This window comes from Aedes aegypti, chromosome 3 (assembly GCF_002204515.2).
Source record: "Aedes aegypti strain LVP_AGWG chromosome 3, AaegL5.0 Primary Assembly, whole genome shotgun sequence".
NCBI lineage: Eukaryota > Metazoa > Arthropoda > Insecta > Diptera > Culicidae > Aedes > Aedes aegypti.
In genome coordinates, this window is record NC_035109.1 from 255531645 (window position 1) to 255541853 (window position 10209).

At 40.0% G+C, this 10209-nt stretch overlaps 1 protein-coding gene across 2 annotated transcripts in view; it reads right to left on the reverse strand.

The window, feature by feature from the left end:
• The window catches only part of LOC5569538 (tuberin), a 46862-nt gene that overhangs the window by 21189 nt on the left and 15464 nt on the right, over positions 1–10209 (reverse strand). The window lies entirely within an intron of this gene.

Here is a 10209-nt window from a genome sequence, read left to right on the forward strand (position 1 = left end):
CTTCTGCTTCATATGCAGAAGGTCATGGGTTCAATCCCAGGCCCGTCCCTTTCCTCGTACTTTGTAGTTGTATATCTCTCACTTGCTTCTATCTTCCATTCTAAATATATCACACTCAAACTATTCGTTCATAGCAAACGCTAGAACCAGAGACGGACAAGAAACCGTTTCCCTAACGCTTCCTACTTCCACGCGCACGCCTTTCTTACGCCTGATACATAGGCAGTCTGCTAACCACAAAAGCAAACCTCTCTGCCATGCCTTTCCCCCAATCCATACACTCCCGCATGAACTGACGTGGATGCAGTGGAATATACGGTCTACGTGGGAGTCAGTTCAATGCATCAACAATTCCTCCCCCTTCCCCTCATTGGTCTGCATTCTGACGTGGCAGGTGCCATTGTTGCCTAAAAATAGAAGATCACCAGCACTTATACACTGAGGATGCCTGTTAGTCCCAAGCAGTCATTCGGTTGGTTCCTTGTGTAAGTGCAGCTGATCTGGCGATACTGGAGTGCATCCACGGGCGGCCAAACAAGCTCAAGCTCAAGCTCAAGCTCAAGCTTAACACTATACGGAGATCCATTTCTCCCACTTTTTACTTTTCGATCAATGGTCGAACGTTCTTGTTACCGATTTAAAACACGAAAAACCGTAGAAAATACCATTTCCAGCATTCTGCTGCTCGATGAGATAGATTCGGATTTTCAAGGTACGTGCGCAAAACTACTTTGCGCCGCTGTTGTTCTTTTGACTCTATCTACACAACGATTACACATCTGCTAGTGAAACTATTACAGCGGAAACCAATACACATTGAACAAATTACACCCAAAATTTCAACAGAAAATACCCAACGGGTAAGATGCTACAGTCATTTAAAAGTGGCGCAATTTGATTCCGTACACCTTTTGTTCTACGAGTGGCGTGAAGTGAGAGATCTCGATTTGACTTGAATAAGGTGAGAGCCCATTTGGTTTGCATGGAGGGTCACTTCATTTGAGTGTTGTCACCTCGCTATACGAGACCGAGCACTTAACCCTATCCCGCCCATGACTTTTTTTCATGATTAAAAATAGAAATGTACATTTTTGCGCAAAATCGTAAAACAAAACCTTGTTTTTAAACTATGAATTAGTGTTCAAAGTAACTTAAAATCAAATATGAGGTGGTGCTCTGATGCACCACTAGGAACTGAGAGTACTTTATGGCTTAAGGCCTTTTGGTGCGTCATCCCAAAATGGCTTCTTCTAAAATCATTAACATATTGTTATGATAGTATTGGTATTTGCAACATCGATGAAATATAACTGCTAATCACCTGATTTAATGGATAATTTATGCGAAGAAAAATGCTTCAGGTGGTATTTCAATATTTGATCAACACTTTCAGATACAACATTATCAATTCAGCGACAATATACATGAGATTTATATTCTCAAAAAAAATCTCCGATTTCATGCCGCATTTCATTGCCTCACACAACTACACGGACCTGGTGTAGTGGTTAGAACACACGCCTCTCACGCCGAGGACCTGGGATCGAATCCCATCCCCGAGATAGTCACTAAAAAATTCAGTGACGACTTCCTTCGGAAGGGAAGTAAAGCCGTTGGTCCCGAGATGAACTAGCCCAGGGCTAAAAATCTCGTTAATAAAGATAGAAAAAAAAAAAACTACACTTGTAAATAGAAGGTGCTTACCTTTTCGATTGTAAGTCAGCGGCAAGCATTTGTGTTTTGGATCCCATATTGCGTTCACTACACTTCCACTAAACAAATCTTTTATTCACTTTCTTTAAAGGAACACATTTCCACCGAGATTTCAATATTTATAAAGTTTTATCAAGCGCATCACTCAAAACAATTATGGCGATGGTTTTCACTTGTTGCGAATCGACGCCGCCACCGCACACTGAGACATGCCTGTGTTTATAGTTTAAAATATCCACCTTTTTTTCTGTTGTATTGATTTTCAGTGCGGAAAGGTCGGGCAAAGCATAGAAACTTGAATCTCATACGTTGTTTGTTTTTCGATTCTCTCAAATTACAGAAACCATCTTTACGAAGCATAAAATCATACCAAGTGTTTATCAATTTCGACCACCCAAAATAGTTGAAAAGCTTCACAGTGCGATGCGTCGGGATGCGTCTATCGTGTGTGCACAATCATCGCGATCGTTGAGCGCAGTGATGTCAGAGTTGCTATCTGTAAAATCATAGCATTTAATGTGGATTGATCACAAAAATCATTTAAATTTTATTAAATCAGTGATCTTATGATGGAAAACTGCAAAATGATAAGTTTTTATGATATGCAGCAAATGTTCCGAAAACAAGCATATAACAATTGCTAGAAAAATCTGTCACCAATCACCTGGCAACACCGTCATCCCTTGCAAACATAAACCGTATCGATGCATAACAAAAATATACGATAAATCCAATAAAAAACAGAGAAATTCCGTTGCCCTTCATTAAATTGTAATGTTATCTTTTGATATGTACGATTGAACAGTTGAATTTGATTTCCAATACTCGTCAATCTACTAAGTTTCCCATGTGTTTACATAAAAATATACTTAACACAAATGTTATATTTTTTGTTTGTTTGTTTTGAAAATATACATGGAAAGGCGACACTACTACTGTTACATCAATGATGATTCTAATGATTCTTTGAGTTACACGCCGCTTCACCTTAATCGATTTTTTTCAGATGAGCTATATGCAAATACTTTTGTAATTGTCGTTTGTTATCTCTTTCTTTACCTAAGGGGCCGTCCACAAATGACGTAGCATTTTTTCACTGATTTTTTACACCCCCCTCCCCCCTCGTAGCATTTCGTCACAAATGTCGATACCCCCCCTTAGAAAATACGTAGCATATCAAGCACCCCCCCCCCTTAGTTTTTTTTAATTGGTTTTCCTCAGTCATTGGGCTAAAACGAAACATTAAAATCCAGAAATTCAAATTTTGATATTAATTACTGACTGAAACGTCAGGATAATCTGACGAATGATAGTTTGATATACAGTTGCGCTCAAAAATCATTTGGAAAACAGATTAAACTAACTTATTTCCTGTTTAAGTTACATAATTTTGGTTCGCAGTTTAAATTTTATTTAATTAAATTTAGGTTAAATTTCATTAGTAGTACTTTGATATTGTTAAAACCTAACACAATAATCCAGATTATTATTATCCAGGATGTTCCATCAAGATCATTGATATATCAAAACAAATTGTTGATTTGACTGAGTGGAGATATCATGTAAAACTTAAACATCTTGTTTTACTATAGTAACGTTAATATTTATCTAAATGAGCATATTATATTCTTTTGAGGAAATAAAGCTCTAACAAAAAATGTGTAATAAAGTATAACAGTTTATTCTATGTCTTGTTAATAAATGAAAACAACATTATTTTCCAAGTCAATGAAGCGTTGATTTTTACTTAACTTATTAAACTTTTAATTTGTTAATTTATAAATCAAATAATTTGGACACAACTACAATATAAAATTCACATAAAATATTTAAAATATATTAAAATATATAAAATATAAAATTCACATGGGGACGGACCTGGTGTAGTGGTTAGAACACTCGCCTCTCACGCCGAGGACCTGGGATCGAATCCCATCCCCGACATAGTCACTTATGACGTAAAAAGTTATAGTGACGACTTCCTTCGGAAGGGAAGTAAAGCCGTTGGTCCCGAGATGAACTAGCCTAGGGCTAAAAATCTCGTTAATAAAGTCAAACCAACCAACCATAAAATTCACATAACTATTTAAAGCTTCATAAAATCTGTTAAATTGTCAGAAAAATTACAAATTGCTTAGATATTTTAGAATTTTATAAAATTGATGTTTTGAATGCTTGAAATTTTAACTTAAGTTAAAAAATTCAGACAAAGAAGTTTGATAAAAAACTGTTTGTCAAATTTTTCTACTCTTTTTAACGAAATAATTCAAAATGCTACGTCCACAAGTTGAGACCCCTCCCTCCCCCTCGTCACACATCGTCACAAATTCGAGAAGCCCCCCCTCCCCCCTAAAATGCTACGTCATTTATGGACGACCCCTAACTTGTTACATGAGTACAATCCAATACTTCGATGTTTTCCGACAATGGAAGTATCACAGACAAACAGACGTAACACTTAGAGCAAATCTCGATCAAAATCATAGTCACGAGGACATGTACGCCCAATGCTAAAATCGGTTTGTTTGGCCGACAGGCCAACAGATGGCGGTAGTGTGTAAACGTCAAACGCGAACAAAAACGATAGGAGCGCTTCTGGTGGCGGATTGGCCACCTACCATGTTTTTGAATCAACCGTTAAACCGACTCCGTATTTAATTTTTATTCAATTTTAACAAAAAATAAAGGCATATCAAACCTATAAAACGAAAATGCCCTCAAAACTATGACCCTGGCAAAATATTTTATTGTCATCATGAAAAAAACGTTCTCTAAGAACTCCTCCATCCTCTGATTTTGGTATCAAACTAAAATTTTCAACAATAAAGTGTGATTTTTGAAGGTGGAAAGTTTAAGACCAGAGTATACGACAATCAGACGCTGTTTCTAGCTTTGGGCGGACAAAACCTTTGAACTTATTTTTTTTTTCAATTTCAATTATTTTTATTTTGACCTTAGCAATTACAAATTGTGTTAAGAGGTTAACAATCGAGATATGGAATTCCTTACAACAATGACATAGAACAAATGAGTACATTTTGTGTTAATGAACGACAAGCAACTATTTGGACCGGGAAGGAAAAGAACAAAAAAAACTTCGAATTTACTTAGGAAAAAGACAGAAAAGAAAAGCTTGAATCTAATATCACATCAATCTATGCGGCCAGCTCTTGTAAAAGAGGATTTACAGATGACGAACAGCTGTTCATGAATTTGGGCATTAATCTCCGAAACCAATCATCGATCCGCTCAACGCCAGCAAGTCGATGTACGTCGTCAGTCGGATGAAAAGGGCTTAAATTCAGCGTCATTTTGAGCAAACGGTTTTACTTAACTTGGACTTTGTTCCGGTGGGATTGTGCACAGTCATGCCAAGCAGGAAAGCCATACGCAACCGTTGGCCTGAGAACAGTTTTGTATAGCAGGATCTTGGTACCAGGGTCCAAACGGGAGCGTCTTTTAACAAGAGGATACAGCATTTTAACGAGCTTATCGCATTTCTGGAGGCAGTTGGTCACGTGACAACCAAACTTTAGCTTCTGATCCAGGGTTATACCAAGATAGCCAACATTTGGTGACCATGGAATGTCCACGCCGTTACAAGACACGTTACTCTGGGGTAGGTGCCGAGGGCTACGACGCCGAGTAAAGAATATGGCTTGCGATTTCGTTGGGTTGACTTTCACCTTCCATTTTCTTTGGTACTCTTGGATGGAGTTCTGAGCATGCTGTAGCGTTTCGATTATTGTTCCTGCATCGCGATGTGAGGCAAGGAAACCAGTGTCATCAACGAAAAAAAAGTACTGGACTCCGTTGACTTTTACTATGTCGGCGGAAAAAATGTTGTATAGTGTTGGGCTCAGAACAGAACCTCGAGGAACACCGTATGGTACGGACATTCGATCGGACGTACAACCGTTAACAGCCACTTTCTGAAGGAACGATCCTTCAGAAAGCTTCGCATTATTTTCAGAATCGACATGGGAAAATTGCCCACCAACATTTTATGCAAGATCGCTTCATGCCATACTGAATCGTAGGCTTTCTCTACATCAAGGAGGATTAAGCCTGATGATTTTCCTTGCTGGAAGTTCCGTCTTACTTCCTTCACCAGCCGTACGATTTGGTGGCTGGTAGAATGCCCTTTTTGAAACCCAAATTGTTCATGAGGAATCAAACGAACTGTCTCCAGATGTTTCTCGATACTCGTCAAAATGATGCGTTCGAAAAGTTTGATCAATGTTGGCAGCAGGTTGATTGGTCTGTAGTTAGAGGGGATGGAATGGTCCTTATTCGCTTTCGGAATGGCGATAACTATAGCGTGTTTCCAGTCATCGGGAAAGTAGCATAGTTTCAGGCAAGCGGAGAAAATTTTAGCGAGAACCACATACCCTTTTCGAGGAAGTCGTTTTAGAAGCATGTTTTTGATTCCATCGTGACCAGGCGCTTTTTTGGGTTTCAAATTACGAATAATTGGGGCAATTTCCTTGGGGCGAACTAACCAGGAGATGTCGGCAACAGGCGGAGAAAGGTCGATCTGTTCGACGGAACGCTCAACAGCTTCAACCGTGTCCCTGTCGCTAGTGGATTGATTGTTGTGAGCAAGTGCAAAACTTTCAGCGAGCAGTTTGGCTTTCTCCTTAGGGTTCATTCAAATATTACGTAACGCAAAATTTGTCAATTTTAAACCCCCTCCCTCCCCCACGTAACAGCTTTTTTATGGACAATCTTAAATTTTTGTATGGACCGTAACACTATGTGAGACCCCCTCCCTCCCCCTGTTGCGTTACGTAATATTTGTACGATCCCTTAGGACAAGCGAATAACGTGCAGGGTGGCCAGTGAAAAGTCAATTTGGAATTCCCGGTTTTCTCCCGGTTTTTCCCGGTATTTCAAAAATATTCCCGGTTTAATGATACAGTCGAAGCGCGTTATAACGACATCGCAAGGGACTGTCGCAATAGAGAAAAGTCGTTATAGAGAATAATTATTACATCGAAATGTGTTTCATGGGACCGAAAAATGTCGCTATAGAGAGCTTTAGTCGTTATAAAAGTTGTCGTTATAACGAGCTTGGACTGTATTCTAAGAAACATTATTGCGATTTTTTTACCATTTCAAAAGACTTTTATGTACAAGTTTTTTGGTCATAAACCAAATCATTTCTATTAGGGGTAGACGGAAATCAGATGTTTTGCTGCGCATTTTAATTTTCTGGGCTTATACTAATTTGGCTAAATTCCAGTTTGATCTATGAAACGATATTTTACGACGGTCACTTTAAGTAATCGTGGAATTTGTTATGAAAAAGTTCGATGTTAAAAAAATTGTCCCTTGTTTATATGATGGGATCGAGTCCATCTTTGAATAAATCATAGTTTAAAAATTAATCGGGCACAGAAATTTATAACATCCAAACATTGTAGTTTTTCACATAAAATGCTTCATGAAACTATATGAAAAACTTTGCGCAAGATGTTTCTTCATTAAAAGTTTTTAATTTACTGGGTATTACTGGATTAGAGCAAGTAGTAACATTTGTACAATGAATATGTTGTAAACTTTATTGACTAACTTGGGATTCGAATTTAGAAGCTTTTGTAAAAATCCACTAAGGTTTAGATCGTGCTGGTTTACTTGGTATGCAAAATTTTCCCGGTGCTAATTAAAATTCCCGTATATTTCCCGGTTTTCTCCCGATGATTCGAAATTCCCGGCTTTTTCCCGATTTCCCGGTGCGCTGGTCACCCTGAACGTGTCTCCACTGCGCAGCGGGGGGCTGTACTTGGTCGTTTTCTTCAGCGCTTTGGTGATGCGCCAAAGTTTATTATCGCCACGCTCCATTGTAGCTAAGGTTTGAGAAAACTTGCTGAACCGTGCGTTTGCGCACTCCCCACGAATGCGATCGTTGAGCGAAAGAACAATGTGTTTCAGCATAGGATCTCTGGTTCTCATCCACTGTCGCCGACGTCGATTACGAAGCTGGATGAGGAGTTTTGTTTCGTCAGGGATTTGCGCGACATCGTACGGACGAAGGGTGACTAGTGGCACAGCAACAGATTCTGCGTCGAGAAGAGCATCTTTGAAGAAATTGAGCGCAGCATTGATTCCGTTTTCATCACGGATGTTTGAAAACATTGGGTTGTTCGGGCAAAGTTTTGTGTTTATCAACCGTTGGAAAGCAGGCCAATCTGCACGTGTGTAGCAGCGAACAGATTCAGTAGTTGTCACAGGATCGGACGACAGACTGATCTCGAAGGTAACGGGCAGGTGGTCAGACGACAGCTCGTTGTGTACGGTTGGTTTCGACATGTTGATCAAATTATTGGACAACACAATATCTAACGTGGACGGGTGCCCTCGCCCTGAAGGAATAAACGTAGGAGAGTCCGGGAAGTTGATGTTAAAGCCGAAGTGTGAAGCCTCCTGAAACAAGATAGTTCCAGCTTTGTTATTCTTGGCACAGTTCCAAGAACGATGTCTGGCATTTAAGCCCCCAATGATGAAATACGGTGAGTTTTGCGTAACCAGAGAGCGAATTTCCCGTCGAAATTTGGACCACTCAGAGCCCCGACGCGTTCCAGGAAAATATGCAGCGATAATGCGAAGACCATTACCAGCTGATGAGATGGTAATGCCTGTTGCCTCGATTTTTTTGGTCGAAATATTCAGCTGCTTGAAAGCTAATCCTTTTCGAACAGCTATTAGTACACCTCCTCCTCTGCTGCCTTCATCACTTGATGGCCGATCGAGACGAACACAGGAGAAATTTGGATGAATAAATGAAATATTTGGGCGCAACCAGGTTTCGGTGACGAAAGCAACATCTATGCCATGACGTTGTACAAAATCGAAAAATTCTAGTGATTTGCTGTGAACCGATCTTCCGTTCCAATTAACTACGCGCAGACATGGTAGGCTAGTCATTGTAAACGTATTTGATTATTAGCTCAGATAAAGCTAGGAATTGTTGCTCCTTAGAACGGCAGCCTTGCAAACGATGAAAAAGATCCCTCGCCAGGCAAAGAAACTCGCTGACCGAAAAAAGATTTGCGCATCGATCTGGTTGGTCAGAACCTTGTAGTACTTGCGAGTAAGAAGGTCCTCCGGCAACACTACGATTGTTCAGACGATTTTGAATGTTGGAATTGATCCTAGGGAGAGAGGTCGGTGGTGCGCGGGTGTTGGGCGCTGTAGTTTTCTTCGAAGCACGCTGACGATTTTCATCGAGTTGTTTGATATAACTTAGCCGGCAGGGGCAGCCTCGGAAATTGGCTGTGTGATTACCACTGCAGTTAGCGCACCGAATAAGACTGCGTGAGACGGAAGCATCCTTGAGGTTGGCCTTCACCGGGAGCTTGCAGTTTGCTGTGAGATGTTTCTCCCCGCATTTAACACAGGATGGAGAGATGTTACAGAAGCGCATTCCATGGTCGAAGCGTTGACACCGATGGCACTGGACGGAATCGTCAGGTTTTCTGGTGAAAAATCTCCACTTCACCACCGTGTTGAACAGTGTCTTTACTCCTTGCAGCTCCGAGAGCTTGATAGATCCTTTCACGAAACAAAGCAGGTACAGCACACTTTCTTCAGGACCACTTTTTTTCGAGAGAAAATTTTGAGGTCCAACGGGCGCACTTCATTGAGCAACAATTCCTCTTTCAGCTCAGCCAAATCATACAGTGCGAGACCTGAGAGTATGAATCGCACGGGCTGTTGGTGCGACGGAGTGTAGGTGAAAAATTCCGTGTTGGAGTCTTGTAGTATCTTGATGACGGCATTGAAAACATCCTCGTCCGTGGCATTAAGCTGCGTACCAGTTTTAACAGCTTTCAGTTGGTAGCCGGACTGCGGGATATTGGCAAGATTCATCAACTCGCGAGAGTGTTTGGTGCAATGCAAGTACAATGAAAATAACGCTTGTGGATGCTATATTCACGTTCAAACAATTTTCGCATTTTTTTATGGGTTATACTGTACTTCCGTTTCATTTCCTTCGGGACAATGATAAAGTGCACGGAATCTGTAATATAGCTCTATATATATATTCCGCTTACGATACGATTCTAATTTTGAACTTACTTCTTGATCTAATCGATTTTGGAGTATGCTTAGAAATTTTCACCACTTTATCAGTATTTTGTCAAATCCATTCAAAGCATCAAAATCTTCATCGGAAAATCCGATAAAATCACTTTCTGCACCACTACCGTAAAGATTTGCCTTATTTCTTGACGATGTTTCAGTTAAATTTGCAAACTGAGCTGATAACAACAATTTCGTGTTCGGTGAACGAACGAAGCGCATCAAAAATAAAACTTTTGTATCAAACAATGCATTGAGGTTTGCATGATTGATTCGGGAAATAAAATATATGTTTCACTTCGCCATTTTGGAATTATAACTGAAACACGGTATTTGGAACACATAAGCAACCGTGCCCTAATACCGTGTGTTGGCACCAGGCGATTACATTCTAACATTATTTTTGTTTGT